The sequence below is a fragment of the Stegostoma tigrinum genome, chromosome 9 (assembly GCF_030684315.1).
Source record: "Stegostoma tigrinum isolate sSteTig4 chromosome 9, sSteTig4.hap1, whole genome shotgun sequence".
Lineage (NCBI taxonomy): Eukaryota > Metazoa > Chordata > Chondrichthyes > Orectolobiformes > Stegostomatidae > Stegostoma > Stegostoma tigrinum.
Genome location: NC_081362.1, coordinates 94,206,989 through 94,227,348, shown reverse-complemented (window position 1 = coordinate 94,227,348; position 20,360 = coordinate 94,206,989).

Here is a 20,360-nt window from a genome sequence, read left to right as displayed (position 1 = left end):
ACTGAATGGTCAGATTTGGTGCTCTACGGTTGAGGTAATTATACAAGATGACCCTTCCTTTCAGTTTAGTCCTAGCTGATCTGTAACTCAGTTCCTTTTAACCACTTTAACTTTATATTCTTTGCCCAACAAATATTCATCTAATAATCACAGTGTGATAAACCATTATCTTTCTTTGTGTAAATCGTATAGAATATAAAACAGAACAGTACAGCACAGTACAGGCCCTTCACCCACAATGTTGTGCTGACCTATTATCCTACTAAGATCAAACTACCCTGCATATCCTACATTTTATTATCATCCATGTGCCTTTACAAGAGTCATTTAAAATTATCTCCTGTATTGTCTCATTTTCACTTGAGGTTTGAGTTTGAGTATTTGGAGCAAAATGACACTGACCCAGGACCCAAACTGCCAACCTTGGACTTTCAAAGTGAGCAATCTTCTGTTGTGTTGGCACAACATCGTGGGCTGAAGGGCTTGTATTGTGCTCTGCTGTTCTATGTTCTAATTCTTCAGACATGTCCATTACTCATTGGGTTACTGAGAGTAGCCATTGTATTAATACAATTTGATTGTACTTTGGTGTTAAAGGCAGATTGAATATTCTTTATTGATTTGCCCCAATGATCCCAAGGTTCATTGGGGCTGAAATATTAACTTTGCTTTCTCTTCACAGATGTTGCTGGACCTGCTGAGTTTTTCTAGCAATTTCTGTTTTGGTTTATGATGTCCAACATTTGCAGTTCTTCATTTATCTTTCCCTGAAACAGATTTATCTTATAACTATTTGTTGGGAGCTTGCAGTGCACAAGCGAACTGTTATGTTTCCTGCATCACAAATCATGATTGCACCTCAAAAGGTCATTCAATGGCTGTAAAATGATTTGGGTCAGCGTGTGAGGTGCCTTTGAAATTCTTCCTTCCTCTATACTTCCCTCAATTCCTTCTTCTCTTTTCCTCCTGTTTTTCTTCCTGCTCTCACTTCCTACGGGAATTGTCGGTTTAATTTGTAGGCTTTTGTGGTGTCAGATCCAGTCAATGGTTGGGTGCTGTAATTGCCCTCAGTACCAGGTTGTGCTTAAATCAGCCCATGGCATCTGTGCCTAAGCACAAAACTAATAACAACTTCTGCCAGAAAGCAATGGCCTCATACCAGACTGCAATCATGAACAGAGCTGTACCCCTAGCCCGGCTCAGGCCCTTTCAGGACAGTCGGGATTGTATCTTTTGAGGGTCACAGACACAGCTGAGCATAATTGTGATGCACACTAAAACAAAACACAGAACTACGGATGCTGAAGCTCGGAACCAAAGGCAGATTGTGCTGAAGAAACTCAGCAGGTTTGGCAGTATCTGTGGAGAGAAGAAAACAGTTATATTTCAAGTCCAGTGAACCTTCTTCAATAGCATTGTTTACAAATAAACTAGAACCCTCAAACTTCTAGGAAAGGAAACAGCTCTAAAATCAGACTCAGCAAGCAAACTGCTTTCTCTGTGCATTAGAAAGCAATAATGACCAGAATCTGCTTTCCTCCTGCAGTGTAATCTGTTACAGAACCTATCAGGAGAAAGCCTTTTCCTAGATAAAATGTTTTGGGGGTTTGGGGGCGATGGTGGGGAGGGGTGTACGTGGTGGGATCTATCTTGAAACCCCTGTAAATTATGATAAAGCAGACTTGGATAATGGTTGCAAATGTGGTATTTAACAGAATTAGAAGCCGAAAGATAACAGAATTGCGAATAAACCCAAAAGGAAGTTCAGAAGAAACCTCTTTACTCAGGCAGTGGTGTGAAAGCAGGCGGCTTGTAGCTGCTCCTGGCAGTATTAAATTAGTCAAAAGGTTTGTTACAGTTATTAAAGTTATAAGTACATGCATAGGAAAGGTCTGGAGGGATGTAGGCCAGGAGCAGGCAGGTGGGACTAGTTTAGTTGGGATTATGTTTGGTATGGGCTACTTGGACTGAAGGGTCTGTTTCCATGCTGTGTGCCTCTATAACAGGGAACAATGAATAATATTGACACATTTCTAGGGACTCTAGATATATACAAGAGGAAAAAAGGAGGATAAGGATAGGCTTATCAGCTGAAAGAAACAAGCTTGAGAGGAAGGCAGTGGAGCTTAAATACTTTCATAGTCTAGCTGGATTGAATGGCCATTTTCTATGCCCTTGATTCCAGGTCATTAATTGGGTAGCCTGTCTTCTGTTTTACATATCCCTGTAGTGAAAAAACACACTGTACGCAATGTCGTTTTTTTTTCAAAATTAGTTTAAAAGGCTGTTAGGGAGGTCTCACAGGATAGGTTGACTTTGGAAGGAACATACCTTGACAATAAAGCAAAATCGAGATGCTTAATGATCACAATGTCTTGGTGCGCAAGACCTTAGAGCAATCAGCTGTAAATCTGTCTATGCTGTCAGAGGAGAACGTCCGTAAATTGCCATTAAGGGACAATGAAAGGTTTTTGCACAGAACTTCAAGCTTCGCGTGTCAGCCCATCAATTCCCTACTATCATTATTTAATGGCTATTGAACTGCCTCAGTGTGCAATCCGTGTTAGTGGCTTCGATTGTTCATTTATCTTACTTTACAGAGACTCACTCAGGCAAAACTTCACAATTCTGCAATTTCCTTCCACAGATTTCCTTTCACGCTCAGTACCAAAATTGACATCAATGCCAGTAAAGCTTTCTCTACACCGTCCCCATCAAACACACCCAGAACAGATACAGCATGGGGTTAGATACAGAGTAAAGCTTTCTCTACACCGTCCCCATCAAACACTCCCAGAACAGAGACAGCATGGGGTTAGATACAGAGTAAAGCTTTCTCTACACCACCCCTGTCAAACACTCCCAGAACAGAGATGGCATGGGGTTAGATACAGAGTAAAGCTTTCTCTACACCATCCCTGTCAAACACTCCCAGAACAGAGACAGCATGGGGTTAGACACAGACGTAAATGTACAATGTAAACGATATCCATGTTGTTCACATTCAACACCCCGGGGTAAGTAGAGAATGGTTTGGTTGTAATGTAAAATTGGCCCTGCACGCCATTGTCAGACAATCCCACACTGGCTCAGCAGCTAAGATAACAAAGTGTGGAGCTGGATGAACACAGCAGGCCAAGCAGCATCTTAGGAGCGCAAAAGTTGACGTTTCAGGCCTAGGCCCTTCATCAGAAGGCTTTTCTGATGAAGGGCCTAGGCCCGAAACATCAGCTTTTGTGCTCCTAAGATGCTGCTTGGCCTACTGTGTTCATCCAGCTCCACACTTTGTTATTTTGGATTCTCCAGCATCTGCAGTTCCCATTATCTCTGGTTCAGCGGCTAGCCTGGCTGCCTCACAGTTCTGGGGCACATGTTCAGTACCCCCCTTGGCTGACTCTCTGTGTGGAATTTGCACATTCTCCCTTTGGCTGGGTGCTCTGCTTTCCTCCCACAATCCAAAGCTGTGTGAACTAGTTATGACAAAAGCTGTGGGTCGGGGTGGGATTCCTCCAGGCTGGTGTGATTCTATGTACAGCACAGATTAAATGCAGAATTGAGTATCTTTCAATCAAACATTCCCACTGAAGGTGACAAACCGGGTACATCATACTGTCACATTTAAACTCAGTTAGTTCCAGAGTAAAGTTTCCCTCTACTGTTTATGAACATCAATTACTCCCATGGCAGGTACAACACAGGGTTAGCTAGAGAGTAAAGTCCCTTTTATATTACCCTGTGAAACTCTCCCGGGCTCGGTTAGATACAGCGTAAAGCTCTATCCACTATTCCATTCGACAGCTTATCATCAATATTTCTCAACTACTTCTTGAGCTCAGATTCAATGAAGGGGAGATTTCAGAGAATGACAGAAACTGCAGAGGTGGAGAAGGCTTGTTAACAGTACCGGAACGTATTTTTTAAAAAAAATGACAGGTTGACATTTGGGGAGCAGAAATATCCATTTGAAATATGCAAATTGCATCATGAATTCGTCTGAACGTCAGAAGAGTCTGTCTGAAACCAAATAAAGGAGCAGTTTTGAATACGAAGTAAGATCGAGTGTGTAACGTATACTGCAGAGATTCTCTTCTGCACAGATAAAATTGTAAAAACTTACGTCTTTTGGACGTAAGCATCTGCAATACTCAAAACCTACCTGCAGGAGTCACTGCTCAGCTATTACAGCATCTGTTCCGACGATCTCTGAGCTATTATAGCGCCTTGTTACATTCATCACACTCACTGGAGAAGCAAGGTTTTATATTCATTCACGGTATGTGAGAGTCCCTGGGTCTGTCAGTACTTTGTGCCCATCCCTAAATGCCCAAAGGGTCAGTGACATTGCTGTGGGTCTGCAGTCGCATGTAGCCCGGACCAGATCCAGATGGGTTGAGAGATAGCAGGAACTGCAGATGCTGGGATAACAAGGTGTAGAGCTGGATGAACACAGCAGGCCAAGCAGCATCAGAGGAGCAGGAAAGCTGACGTTTCAGGCCCAGACCCTTCTTCAGAAATGGGGCATGGTAAGTAGGTTCTGAAATAAATAGGGAGAGATGGGGAGGTGGATAAAGGATGCATAGAAGAGAAGATAGGTGGAGAGGAGACAGACAGGTCAAAGAGGCAGGGATGGAGCCAGTAAAGGTGAGGGTCGGTGGGGGGTAGGGAAGAGATAGGTCACTTCAGGGAGGACGGACAGGTCAAAGGGGAGGGATGAAGTTAGTAGGTAAGAGATGGGTCTGGGTCTTGAGTTGAGAGGAGGGGATAGGTGGGAGGAAGGATAGGTTAGGGAGGCGGAGATGAGCTGGACTGGTTTAGGGAGGCGGTAGAGGGAGTGGAGATTTTGAAGCTTGTGAAGTCCACATTGATACCATTGGGCTGCAGGGTTCCCAAGCAGGAGGCCCAGGATGGACATGTCATCAGAGAAATGGGAGGGGGAGTTGAAATGTTTTGCGACTGGGAGTTGCAGTTGTTTAGTGTGAGCCGAGCGTAGGTGTTCTGCAAAGCGGCCCCCAAGCCTCCACTTGGTTTCCCTGATGTAGGGGAGGCCACAACGGAAACACCAGATGCAGTATACCACATTAGCAGATGTGCAGGTGAACCTCTGCTTAATATGGAAGGTCATCTTGGGGCCTAGGATGGGGGTGAGGGAGGAGGTGTGGGGGCAAGTGTAGCATTTCCTGCGGTTGCAGGGGAAGGTGCTGGGTGTGGTGGGGTTGGAGGGCAGTGTGGAGCGAACAAGGGAGTCACGGAGAGAGTGGTCCCTCTGGAAAGCAGACAAGGGTGGGGATGGAAAAATGTCTTTTGACAATATGTTTATAAAGTTGTATCAAAATGGATTTTTAGTTATAATTTTTAAAGAATATTTTTTAAAGAGCAGTCAGGGAGTCTTTTTGAACAGCCAGTGTCCTGTGCACATGTAAATAAAGGGTGACTTGGTGATGGGATAGTGGCCTCTGTAGTTATTTCACCCAGTGGGCAGTTAAGGGTTAACTATATTGTTATTGGTCTGGAGTCACAGCTAGGCAAGACTAAGTAAGTATGGTAGATTCCCTTCCCTAAAGTCAGTGAACTAATTGGGTTTTTACAACAATCAACAGTGATTATTTGGTCATTGAGGTTAGTTTTTACTTCTAAATCTTCTTTTTATGGAGTTCAAATGTCACTAGCTGCCACTGTGGGATTCATGATGGGAAGCTTAGTCTGTGGTTCTTAGTTACTAGATTAGTGACATCACATTCCACGATTGCTTTCCCTTATGATTGACAGAAAATATGTTAAGAGGCCAGTTCCTGATTGTGCTCAGAAGAAAAGTTTGTACTTGCAGAAGAGTGGTACTTGGTTTGTAGACATTTCCAGGTGTGAGGATTGGAAAGATGTTTCTAGGCCATCAGAAGTATCAATCAGTTTCACCAGTCCAAGGTGGGGTGGAGGTGGCAAGAAAACTTAGTGAGTTAATCTGAATTATTGTGTCTTCAGGAAAGAGGTTGAGAACACGAGTGGCTATGGTGAAAGACTACAGTTTACAGTGCTTCAACAGAAGTTATCAGAACCACCTGATGCCTCAAATATATTTAAATATAGCATTGTGCAAGTCACTGAACCTGAAACGTTAACTCTGATTTTTTTTTTCTTCACAGATGCTGCCAGACCTGCTGAGCTTTTCCAGCAACTTCTGTTTTTATTCCAGATTTACAGCATCTGCAATTCTTTCAGTTTTTAAGAAATGCCTATGGTTTGTTTGCTGGTTAGAACAAACTCCAATGTTTCCTTGTTTCTTCATACACTACTGTACACAACCAAACTGCTTTTAGTGATCATTAATGTATACAAAGATAATTTTATGAATAAAGTATATTTTTGAGATTAAAAACAAAACATCAGCTGGCTTGGAAATTGAATCTATGTTGTTAGCCACACATTGTGTTGCAAATAAGCTATCTAGCCAGATGAGGTAAAGAGTACTGCTGGGAAACGAGTTGGAGTTTTTTTTTTCACTGTTTAAATCATGGTCTGTCTGAATTGTCACAAAAATATAAAATAATTTTATTATTTATTTTATTTATTATTTATTAAATCATCTTGAGTTCTTTTGTAATGCATATTGTTTAGTTAAAAATATGTTGGCAGTCCCATGTTTAGTGACTTACCATCATGGTAGCCACACTGAAAAAATAAAATTTATAACCTGTCAAGTTTCACTCTGACGCTTGACTTGTCTGCTGTTACCATCACCTGGGATCATAACAAAATCTAGGAGTTTTATTTATCTTCATCTCATCCTCCTGTGGGAGAATAATAATTAACATAACTGTCTAATAAACTAAGCAATTGAAGAAAATTCCTGAAACAATGAGGTTGCAAAAACTAACAAGAAGTATCAGAAATTAGATTGTCTGAATTATGACTTTTATTAAGTCTAGAAATAAAGTTTAGACCTTCAATTGTTTGCAGCTTCATTGAAGTGATGGATGCAAGGGGAATGCAGAGATTCTTACTTTAAGCACTGAGAGTCAGGCTGAAGTATTCCTGGGACAGGGAGTTAGAGAACAAGGGAGGTTTGTGGAGAGAGAAGGAAAGAAAGAAAGAAAAATGAATCATACAATTCCATCAAACACTCCCAGGACAAGCACAGCACCGAGTTAGATACAGAAAAAAGCTCTCTCTGCACCGTCCTCATCAAACATCTTAGGGTATGTACTTAACAGGATTAGATACAGGGTAAAGCTTCCTCTACATTGTCCTCACCAAACCATCTTAAGACATTTAAAGGGCAGTGTTAGACTTCGAGTAAAGCTACCTCGACACTGTCCCCATCAAACACTCCCAGGGCAGGTGCAGTATGAGGTTAGACACAGAATAAAGCAGCCTCAATACTGTCCTGTTTAAAAATTCACAGCTCTGGTGAAAGGTCAGTGGTCTGAAGCCTTAACTCTCATTCTTTTTTCCATTGATGATTTGACTTGATTTGATTTATTATTGTCACGTGTGCATAGACACAGTGAAAAGTTTTGTTTTGTGTGCAGTACTGGCAGATCAAAACATACAAATACATGACAGATCACAGAGTGATTCGACAGAATGAAGCATAAAAAGTTGCATCTGCACAGAAGGTGTATAAAGCAAGAGCAACATTAGATTTGAAATTTGAGAGGCCCATTCAGTAGTCTAATAACAGCAGGGAAGAAGCTGTCCTTAAACCTGTTGGTATGTGTGCGTAAGCTTTTGTATCTTCTGCCTGACAGAAGAGGTTGGAAGAGATTATAACCAGGGTGGGAGGGGCTTTTGATGATGTTGGCAGCCTTTCCATGGCAAAGAGAAGTGTAGATGGGGTCAACGGAAGGGAGGTTGGCTTGTGTGATGGTCTGGGCTGTGTTCACAACTTTCTGTTGTTTTTTTACGGCCCTGGACAGAGCAGTTGCTATGCCAAGCTGTTTTGCACCCTGATAGAAGGTTTTCTATGGTGCAGCAGTAAAAGTTAGCAAGGGTTCTTATGCTGCCAGACCCGCTGAGAATTTTCTGTTTTTATTTCAACACAACTGCAAACATCAGAGTTAATATTTCAGGTCAATGACTTTTCATCGTATTTGTCAGGCTTTGGAGGTATAACTGCTTTTGGCCCAGTCAGCTGCCTGATCAAGTGGACATGAAAGATGCAGTGGCAGTGTCCTTATCTCTGGGTCAGGTGTTTGGTGTTCTAGTCCCACCTGTCCAGAGACATTTTCTAATATGTCTAAACAGGTCAAGTAGAAACAATTGAAAAGGTCCAATGATATTATTTTAAAGAAGAGCAAGGGCTTCACTCAAATATTGGATCAGCTCTCCTTCTATAACTTTGAAAAGATACACAGGGGCTCTTCAGACTTTCCATTGGTGGGATCTTGCATTATGCAGAACCAATATAATAGCAGTGACTTCACTTAAAGGTGCTATACAAATGAAAGCTCTTCTTTATTAGATTCACAAAATCACCAAATTGTTACCGTGCAGAAGTAGGCCATTTGGCTCTTTGTGCCTGTGTCAACTCTCCAAATCAGCAGCTCACTTTGTGCTGTTCTCCCATGTTTTTCAGGTACAAATAAACAGAATCACAGACTAGAGTTGCATGTTGCCAAAGGAAAATAAGCAACGGGGTTAATATTGCTTAAAAGAGAAAAAAAATACATCTATGTAGCACCTATGTATAACCTCAAGTGATCCCAAAATGTTTTGAAGCCACTGAAATACTTCTGATGTGCTATCTCATTGAGAATGTAGGGAATGCTGTACTGGTCACCACATTACCAAAAGGATGTGGATTCTTTGGAGAGGGTGCAGAGGAGGTTCACCAGGATGTTGCCTGGTATGGAGGGCGCTGGTTATGAAGGGAGGTTGAGTAGATTGGGATTATTTTCATTAGAAAGACGGAGATTGAGGGGGGGACCTGATTGAGGTCTACAAAATCATGAGGGGTATAGACAGGGTGGATAGCAAGAAGCTTTTTCCCAGAGTGGGGGACTCAATTACTAGGGGTCATGAGTTCAAAGTGAGAGGAGGAAAGTTTAAGGGAGATATGCATGGAAAGTTCTTTACGCAGAGGGTGGTGGGTGCCTGGAACGTTTTGCCAGCAGAGGTGGTAGACGCAGACACGTTAGCGTCTTTTAAGATGTATCTGGACAGGTACATGGACGGGCAGGGAGCAAATGGACACAGACCGTTAGAAAATAGATGACAGGTTTAGACAGAGGATCTGGATCGGCACAGGCTTGGAGGGCCGAAGGGCCTGTTCCTGTGCTGTAATTTTCTTTGTACTTTCTTCTTTGTTCTAAATTGGCACATAGTGAGATCCTACAAATGGCAATGTGATAAGTCATCAGATTGTGTGTTTTAGGTTCTGATTGGGAGATAGGTATTGATTATTCAGATCATTACTGATTTTCTCTAATAGCAGAGAAAATTCAACGGCAGAGTGGTCTACTTCTGCTATTAATTCATTTGATTGCATAACCTGGACGGCCAGAAGCATTTTCTTTTTCATCTTTGAACATTGCTTTGATATCTTTAATGTCAACACTAGAGGGCAGAAGGGGCCTTAGTTTAACATTTCATCCAAAAGAGAGCACCTCAGGTGGTGCGGTGACTGTAGCATCACAGCCTGAACAACGTCCCAAGTTCTTCACAATATATCCTGAACTCTAAAGTAAAATCTAAGGATGCTGAATCAAACAGGCCAGATAGCTAGCCACAACTCTTCGGCACACCTAGGAATGCTGCGCTTCGTTATATATTTAGCATGCTCTCTTGTCATCTTATCAACTTCTGCTTTATTTATTAAGTCCTGTTAAAGCAAACAAGGGTGATGGTTTTGAATACTTCAAGCCACTAGGCAGGACGTAGAGTCTTCAGTTGTTTTTACTAATGCTTCTTCTGTTGTCTGATTAAATGCCAGGTTGCATCATTTTCTTTAATGTCATTGTTCAATCTGACGGTCAGCAATTATCCAGATTATATCAAGTGAATGTCTTTCATGAGTTTTTTAGAGCAAACTACATGCTGGGTATCACAGGCACAAGGCATGATTAACCAGATAACAAAGTTACTCTGGTATGTAGAGCCATAGAGTCATAGAGATGTACAGCAAGGAAACAGACCCTTCGGTCCAACTCATCCATGCCGACCACATATCCTATATAAGTCTAGTCCCATTTGCCAGCATTTGGCCCATATCCCTCCAAACACTTCCTATTCAAATACCCATTCAGATACATTTTAGAACGGGTCTATATAAATGAAGGCTCTTCTTTATTAGATTCACAGAATCACCAAATTGTTACAGGGCAGAAGTAGGCCATTTGGTCCATTGTGTTTGATAGCTCATTTCATACATGCATCTGTGTGAAAAAGTTGCCTCTCGGGTCTTTTTTATATATTTCCCCTCTCACCTTAGTTTTTAACTCCACTCACCCTGTGAAAAAGACTTTGCCTATTTACCCAACCATGCCCCTCATGATTTTATAAACCTCTATAATGTCACCCCTCAGCCTCAAATGTTCCAAGGAAAACACCCAGAGCTGCTCCCTTTAGCTCAAATCCTCCAACTCTGGCAACAATCCTCATAAATCTTTTCTGAGCCCGTTCAAGTTTCACTACATCCTTTCTACAGCAGGGAGACCAGAACTGCAGAATTTTAGTGCATTCACTGTGCCTTGGCACTAAAAGGCAGAGTTTTTCATTGCAAAGGAGATTAACAGATGAATGGCTCAAAGATGTCTTTCACAGAATAGAATCGTATGGTGTAGAAGCAGGCCATTTGAGTCCACTCCATTCCTCTGAAGGAGACCCAGCCCTCCAATTCACATGGCCAATCCACCTAAACTATCTTTGGACTGAGGGAGGAAATCCACACCGACATGGGGAGAATGTGCACACTCCACACAGACACTCACCCAAGGGTGGAATTGATCCTGGGTCCCTGGTGCTGTGAAGCAGCAGTGCTCACCACTGAGCCACTATGTTGCCTGGTCAGCCAGCAAGCCACCTGTCTTTAAGATTATGAAAGAGCTTTGCGCAGTAAACAACATGAGGATTTTTTCGTATGTGTAGAAGTAGCCAAATCTACAGTCATAAATTTAAAACAGTTTATAATAAATCCAATAGTTTAAGAAATAAAGGCATTTTATTTGAGATATAAAGTAGAAAGTGTGAATTTGGACAGCTGCAGAAAATGAATAAGTTGTTTTTCTTTCTTGCAACTAGAACATGTAAAACAGTACGGTCACTTATTTTTATACAAGAATGTGTAACTTTCTTTCAGAAGCTGAATTTGATACTTTCATGAGACTAACTGGTACAGGGGGCTTTTGAGCTGGGGAGAAAAGAACGGCCCAGCAATACAAACAAAGGTAGGGTTTATACAGTTAATGGTAGGGCCTTAGGTAATGTTGTAGAACAGTGAGACCTAGGGATTCAGGCACATATTTCTTTGAAGCTTACATCACATAAGGAAAGGCTGTTCAAAAAGCTGTTTAATATGCTTGCCATCATTGCTCGTCCTTTGAGTATAGGAGTTGAGGCATAACATTGGAGTTGTACAGGACATTGGTGAGGCATCTTCTGTATACTGTATGGAATACTGTATAACAAAGTGTGAGGCTGGATGAACACAGCAGGCCAAGCAGCATCTCAGGGGCACAAAAGCTGACATTTGGGGCCTAGACCGTTCATCAGAGAGGGGGATGGGGTGAGGGTTCTGGAATAAATAGGGAGAGAGGGGGAGGCGGGCCTAAGATGGAGAGAAAAGAAGATAGGTGGAGAGGAGAGTATAGGTGGGGAGGTGGCGAGGGGATAGGCCAGTTTGGGGAGGACGGACAGGTCAAGGAGGCAGGATGAGGTTAGTAGATGGGAAATGGAGGTGCGGCTTGAGGTGGGAGGAGGGAATAGGTGAGAGGAAGAACAGATTAGGGAGGTGGGGACAAGCTGGGCTGGTTTTGGGATGCAGTGGGGGGAGTGGATGAGCTGGGCTGGTTTTGGGATGCAGTGGGGGCGGGGGAGATTTTGAAGCTTGTGAAGTCCACATTGATACCATTGGGCTGCAGGGTTCCCAAGCGGAATATGAGTTGCTGTTCCTGCAACCTTCAGGTGGCATCATTGTGGCACTGCAGGAGGCCCATAATGGACAATTCGTTGAAGGAATGGGCGGGGGGGAGTGGAAATGGTTTGCGACTGGGAGGTGCAGTTGTTTATTGCGAAGCGAGCGGAGGTGTTCTGCAAAGCGGTCCTCAAGCCTCCGCTTGGTTTCCCCAATGTAGAGGAAGCCACACCGGGTACAGTGGATACAGTATACTGCATTGGCAGATGAGCAGGTGAACCTCTGCTTAATATGGAAAGTCATCTTGGGGCCTGGGATGGGGGTGAGGGACGAGGTGTAGGGGCAAGTGTAGCACTTCCTGCGGCTGCAGGGGAAGGTGCCAGGTGTGGTGGGGTTGGAGGGGAGTGTGGAGCGGACAAGGCAGTCATGGAAAGAGTGGTCTCTCCGAAAGGCAGTCAAGGGTGAGGATGGAAAAATGTCTTGTGTTGTGGGGTCGGATTGTCGATGGTGGAAGTGTCGGAGGATGATGCGTTGCATCTGGAGGTTGGTGGGGTGGTATGTGAGGACGAGGGGGATTCTATTAGTGTGGTTATTGCGGGGGCGGGGTGTGAGGGATGTGTTGCGGGAAATATGGGAGACGCGGTCAAGGGCGTTCTCGACCACTGCGGGGGGAAAGTTGCGGTCCTTGAAGAACACGGCCATCTGGGATGTGCAGGAGTGGAATGCCTCATCGTGGGAGCAGATGCGGCGGAGGCGAAGGAATTGGGAAGAGGGGATGGAATTTTTGCAGGAGGGTGGGTGGGAGGAGGTGTATTCTAGGTAGCTGTGGGAGTCGGTGGGCTTGAAATGGACATCAGTTACAAGCTGGTTGCCTGAGATGGAGACTGAGAGGTCCAGGTACCTGAGGGATGTGTTGGAGATGGCCCAGGTGAACTTGAGGTTGGGGTGGAAGGTGTTGGTGAAGTGGATGAAGTGTTCGAGCTCCTCTGGGGAGCAAGAGGCGGCGCCGATACAGTCATCAATGTAACGGAGGAAGAGGTGGGGTTTGGGGCCTGTGTAGGTGCGGAAAAGGGACTGTTCCATGTAACCCACAAAGAGGCAGGCATAGCTTGGGCCCATGCGGGTATGCATGGCCACCCTTTTTGCCTGTAGGAAGTGGGAGGAATCGAAAGAGAAGTTGTTGAGGGTGAGGATGAGTTTGGCCAAGCGGATGAGGGTGTTGGTGGAGGGGGACTGGTCGGGCCTGCGGGACAGGAAGAAGCAGAGGGCCTTGAGGCCATCTGCATGAGGAATGCAGGTGTATTGGGACTGGATGTCCATAGTGAAAATGAGGTGTTGGGGACCAGGGAAATGGAAGTTCTGGAGGAAGTGGAGGGCATGGGTGGTGTCATGGACGTAGGTGGGGAGTTCCTGGACCAAGGGGGAGAAAATGGAGTGGTGGGGATGAGTTCAGTGGGGCAGGAGCAGTTGGAGACAATGGGTTGGCCAGGGCAGGTGGGTGTGTGGAATACTGTGTCCAGTTCTGGTCACCCAGTTAAAGGAAGGATATTGTAATGGTGGAGAGAGTTCAGAAGCGATTTACCAGGATGTTGTCAAGTATGGAAGATTTGAGATATAAGGAAAGGCTGGGTCAGCTGGAACCTTTTTCCTATGAAGCGTAGGAGGTTGAGACATGACCTTAAGGTTAATGGTTGCTCTCTTTTCCCTAGGATTGGGGATTGCAAGACATGAGGAAACATTTAAAGGTGAGAGGAGCGAGAATTAAAAAACACACGAAGGGTATTTTTCTTACACAGAGGGTGGGTTTGCATGCGCAATGAACTTCCTCAGGAAGTGGTGGATGTGTATGCAATTGCAATGTTTAAAAGACATTCGGTAAGTATACGAATCAGAAAAGTATGGAAGGATGCAGACCAGGAGCAGATAGGTGGGACTAGATTATTTTGGGATTATGTTTGGAATGAACTAGTTGGAATGAAGGATCTGTTTCCATGCTGTATGACTGTCTGGCTCTGTAACAGCCTTGGGTTGGTTCTAAACAACAGTTTGTAGCAAAACTAAGAGGAGATAGAACAATTGGACTACGATCATCAAAGGCCTGCAAGCACGATTCCTATCTCTCTATTTGTGAGTGGGAAAGGCTCTTGAAAGGAATACATCTTCCAATTCAAGAGATGGCCTAGGTCTAACTAACCACTTAACGAACTATATCTTGCCTTGGTTGACAACAATGTGATATCAATCTGAAAAACCAAACAAGAACTTTGAGAAAGACGTCTCCCTTTGTGGTTTGGACTCTCGATCGACAGAATTTGTACCTTTGTGCCTTTATTTTCCACGCACCTTGGTCCTGAAAAACTCTTTCTCTGATCTCTCTCATCCATCCTACTTACGAATGAATTTATGTGTTTTTAGATTTTAAAGGTAACAGTAAAGTTTGCATATTAATAATTAATAATTAGCTACTACATGTCAGAGGATAAGTTTGCTGTTGAAAATTTGTTGATGAAAAACTGCTGTGAGCTCCTTTGGCCTTAGACAGTGGATAAAATCAGACATTAATTAGCTGGAGATTGAGGCGCTCTCTTCACTTATGGAATAGTTAGTCCAGATTCCCAGTGCAGTCTCGGGATTTCGGGTGAAACCTCTTTACCCAGAAAATTTGGAACTTTGGGAGTAACATGGTTCATGTTGTAGGTAAAATGGCAGATTTGGTGAACAATTTGTTCTTTCACAGTCTTCGCTGTTCGTTCACTATTGGCTAATTCCAGTATCAACCTCTGTGTACGTTGATGTAGCAGTTAGTGATTCAACTCCTCCCAACCTCTCACCTGTTGTTGTTGACTCCACCTGGTCCCTGGTCTTCTGTATTTAGACCAAGTTTACTTGCCCAACCTGAGGTGTTCTGGTGGCACGATGGTAATGTCCCTACCTCTGAGCCAGAAAGCCTGGGTTCAAGTCCCAGTTGCTCCAGAGGTACATTATAACATCTCTGAACAAGTTGATTAGGGAAACGGGGAAAAAATCCAAATCTGACCTCCAACTGTAATAAACATATCACTGCTGAGGGACCGTGACTGTATTTAATTAAAGGTTAATTAAAGCATAACCTTTCTAAAGGTTAAGTACTGGAATGAGGTAGAGCTGGACACTAAAACACATCAGCTAGTTAAAATGAGTTATTATTACTGTGACACCGATTGTCAGATCAACAGTGAATTAGTAAGTGTGTGTGGGAGGAATATCTCTGATGGAGGAAGTAAGTCCCTTAGCATTGCATTCTCCCACCACAGGAAATCAATTCTTTGTACCTGTCCTATTGAATCCTTTTAACAGATTGAACACTTTGATTAGGTCATCCAAAATCATTTCTTACTCAAGAACTGTGTTCATATCACACAGAAACAAACCCTTTGGTGCACCCAGTCCATACTGAACATAATACTAAACTAAACTAGTCCCTCCTGGCTGCTCCTGGCCTATATCTCTCCAAAACTTTCCCATTAATGTATTTATTTAATTTCCTTTTAAACTTTGTAATTGTGCCTGCACCCATCACTTCATTCCACACATGAACTACCCTCTGTGCAAAAAAATTGCCCCTCACACCTTTTTTAAAATCTCTCTCTTCTCACCATTAAACATGCCTCCTAGTCTTGAAATCCCCCATCCTAGGGAAAAGACGCCTACCGTTAACCCTATCTAGACTCCTCATGATATTATAAAGCTATATAAGGTTGCCTCACAACCTCCGATGCTCTATTGGGTCTAAATGTGATGGAAGAGGTTAAGGATCTAGAGATACAAATAAGTTATCAAAATCTGTGATACATACCAACTTGACCATAAAAAGTAACATCAAATAAGGCATAGTAATTTATTTCTGGAAGTTTAGAATTGTAAAACAGTGGCTTCTTGCAGTTCTCACTGACCAGGAAGGAGCCATGCAGAAAGAAATAGGAAACAGTGAATCAATTCGCCAACTAATCAGCAACCTTTATTCCTGCAGTGTAAATTATTGTGACTGTTGAAACTTTGTGTTCTTGCTAATGTACTAGAAATGCTGGAAGCACTTAATTGGTCAGGCAGCATCTGTGGGCAAAGGACCAGTGTTCATATTTCAGATCCTTTCATCAGAACAAAGAGAAGTTGGAAATGTTTTTGGGAGAGTGAAGGTAAGAACAAAATCACAATTTGTGACAGGGGTCAAAGACAAGAGAGGTTAAGCACAAATGATTTGTTATTTTAGGGCAACTGGATATGGTAATGGATCATTGTAACGGGCGGTATCTTGAGGAGGTGTGATGTGCCTAAGATCAAAACTTTTCAAGAAAAAGGCAACAAAACGGAAGCAGGGATTTCTATACCCGCCAGTTTTCAAGTGACTGAAACTCATCTCAACAACACATTGTTCATTCACTCTGACAGTTTTCATTTAGTAGATGGAAAAGCACATTGGGACTATTGTTGTCTCGAGGGACTTGCCTGTTGGGTAATGCAGATGGATCACTCCGACAATGACTTTCTTACAAAAGGTGCAGAGAGCACAATCAGAGCTCAGCTACTGATGGTATCACTTAACTCACGCTTGAATTACCATGGAAAGGCAACTGATAGTATTTACTTTCAACCTACATTTGGCACACAACATGACAGGGTATGGAGGGAAAGTCCCCTATTCTCTCTGAAGGGCACTCTATCAATTTACTGATTGCATGCCAATTGATGGTTTCACATCCCAAGATGCCCAAGGAGAGAGCCAAGACAAATGAATTTCGGCAAAGTAAGTGAAAAGTCACTTTTCTGACTTTGACTGTGGAGTAGGGGAAATAATAAAGCAAGCATTTCGGAAAGTGCACCGTGTAATATTTTGGGCATGCAGGCTGTGTTCACTGCTTGCTGAGCAACATCTTTTTCTTCCCTCACATTATTACACCTCTTAGGTATACACATACTGATTCGGGTCAGTTTGAAGGTATCAAACTGACAGGACAGGTTGAATATATGTTGTATGCTAGCCCATGAGGACTTTGCTGATTTCTGCCAACAAGCTATTGGGTAGTTTGTCATAATGGTTTTATTTCAAAAGACAGGAACTCTAATTTATACAAACATCTCACAATTCCCAAGTGTCCTTTCACAGTTGAAATGTAGACAAACAGATTAGCTCAGACACAGCAAGATCCCGTAACCTGAAAATAAGAGAAATTATTTGCCTATGAAAATGTTACATATGGGAATAATAGTGTTCTAGTTTGGGGAAAATTCACTTGTTCTTCTTTGGAAAATAACGAAAGGGATCTTATGAATCCAGCTGAGAGATTATGTGAATATAGGAACAATGGTTCGTAATTTTGTAGAAGACACAGAAATTGGTAGTGTTGTGGACGGTGAAGAAGGTTATCTCAGAGTACATTGATCGGATGAGGTGATGGGTCAAGGAGTGGCAGGTGGATTTTGCTTTAGATAAATGTGAGGTTTTGCAATTTGGTAAAGCAAATCAGGGCTGAGCTTATACAGTTAATGGTAGTGTCCTGGGCAGTGTTGCTGAACAAAGAGATCTTGGGGTGCAAGTTCATAGTTCCTTGAAGATGGACATCATAGGTTAGTTGGGACACTTGCTTTTATTACTCAGCACATTGAGTGTAAGAGTTAGGATGTCATGTTACAGCTGTACAGGACATTGGTTAGGCGAATTTTGGAATACTGTCTCTAGTTCTGGTTTCCTTGCTGTACGAAATATGTTGGTAAACTTGAAAGGGTGCAGCAAAGATTTACAAGGATGTTGCTGGGGCTGGAGGAGTTGAGCTAAAGGAAGAGACTGAATAGGCTGGGACTGTTTCCCCGGAGAGTTTGAGGATGATGGGTGACATTGTAGAGGTTTATAAAATCATGATGGACATGGATAGAGAGAATAGTCAAGGTCCTTTTTCCAGGGTAGGGGAGTCCAAAACTAAGTGGCATAGGTTTAAGGTGAGAGGGGAAAGATAAAGAAGGGACCTAAGAGGCAACATTTTCATGGAGAGGGTGGTGCTTGTGTGGAATGAGCTGCCAGAGGAAGTGTTAGAGGCTGCTATACTTACAACATTTAAAAGGCAACAGAATGGTTACGTGAATAGGAAAGATTTATGGGGAATATGGGCATTCACTCATTTCTGAGCTCTAGCTTCAGCCAGGCTCTATGCTCAATTCATTGAAGTGTGTTTGAGCTTAAAAATCCCAAATTATGACATAATCTGTCCTAGCTAATACTTATATCTTATCTAACATCATTTGAATGGATCATCGTTATCATGTTGCTGTTTGTGGGAGATTGCTGTGTACAAATTGGCAAATCAATGTCCTACATTACAACAGTGACCTTACGTCAAAAGTTCCTTGTTAGCCATTAAGCACTTTTGGACATTGTAGGACTGTGAGTGTCACCAGCAAAGTGCAACTTGTTTCTCTCTGTTGTTTACATTTTTAACTGGTACCAAATTGATTCTAATTGTTGGTGTTCAACTTTAAACAATGGCCTACAACTTTGACTTAAGGGTGGACTTATCTTAAACCAAGATCATAATGTCTTTTTCCAACTTCATATTCTCTGCATGGACCTTGTTGTGCCTTAAACAGCCTAAACAAGCTCCCTGTTTATCAAGGACTGGCAGTGAGAGTAAGTGATATTAATCAACCTATAAAAAGGTCAATGTCGGTTAAATAAAGTTCTCCGGGCAGCCTCATGTATAGCCCATTTTGCAGGCTGGTGTCATATAAGGAATGAGTCTGATTGTGGTGATAGGCTAATGAGACAGCATATATCAATACAGCAAGTGGAGCAATGTCACATAATCTTTGTCTCTTTCACAGCATAATTGCATGATGATGCAATTGTATGATGTTTTCTAAATTAAGCTGATATTTTCCTGACTTCTGAAAGCTTTGTTTAGCAGCAAGATTCAACCGAGAATATTATATGGTGGCAATGAGTGAAGAGACAACGTGGTGATGTCTCCATAACTACCAAAAAGCTTGGAGAAGGCTGTATGAATCAAGCAGACATGTGGCTGAATTAGTGTCAAAGATTTATCAGAAATCAAGCTGCATTTAGCATTGCAGTGAAACTCAGTACTGAGCAGGTTTGTATACTAGATGCTACACTAATCTGGCATGCAATTGGCAAAAAAATGCTACAATGGGGCGAGTCATAAAAACATTGAACGCCTATTTCAGTCTGTAAAAAAATTCATTCTCCTAAATTCATTCATGAGATGTGAGCCAATATTTTTGCACATCCCTTGTTACCCTTGAGAAGCTGGTGCCCTTTTAAAACACTACAGGCTATTTGGCTTAGCAAGCCAGAGGTTCCAGAGGGTTTCCTCAAAGCCTTCTTCTTCACATTCGACACAGCTGCAGTGTGCATAATGGTAACATGTTAATTTTGAGGAATCAAGGACTCCATAAAGCAAAGACATAAACTATGCTACATCTATTTGAAGTTCTTCCTCTTATCCAACTTTCTCTCTGAAGATTAAAAAATCCAGTGTCTATTTGTCTCATTATTAAGCATTGACTAATTTATTTCCACGTATTTTCATCTCATTATTAGCTACCCTCCTATCCTTTCAATAGAGGCCCCAATTCTCCCTTTGATTCTATTACCACATAATTCTAAGGGCTGAATTTTACCAACAATTGGATTAGTTTTAATTCTTGCGAGTTTCGTAGAGGGTTTCTGTAACTGGCTCAATGGCAGAAGACAGAGATTGATGGTGGAATGTTGCTTTTCAGGCTGGAGGCCTGTCACCAGCAATGTTCCAAATTAGTTCTGGGTCCTCTTTTGTCTGTCATTTATATAAATGATTGGGGTGGGAATGCAGAATGTATGGTTAGTAAGTTTACAGACAACACCAGAATTGATAGCAAAGTAGACAGTGAAGAGGGTTTTCTAAGATTACAAAGGGATCTTCATGAAATGAGTCAATGGGCTGAAAAAATAGCAAATGAAGTCCAGTCTGGATAAATGTGAAGTGTTGCATTTTGGTACAACAAACAATGGTAGGGCTAATACAATTAATGGTAGAGCCTTAGGAATGTTGTAGAACAGAAGGACCTATGGGTTCAGCTATATAATTCTTTGAAGTTTATACCAAATATAGACAGAGTGGTTAAAAAAAATTGGCACTCTTGCCTTAATTGGTCCTGTGAGTTTAGGAGTTGGAAAGTCATGCTGAGGTTACACAGGACTGTACTGAGGTGCCTTCTGGAATGCAGTGTACTGTTCTGGTCACCCAGTTACAGGAAAGATATTATC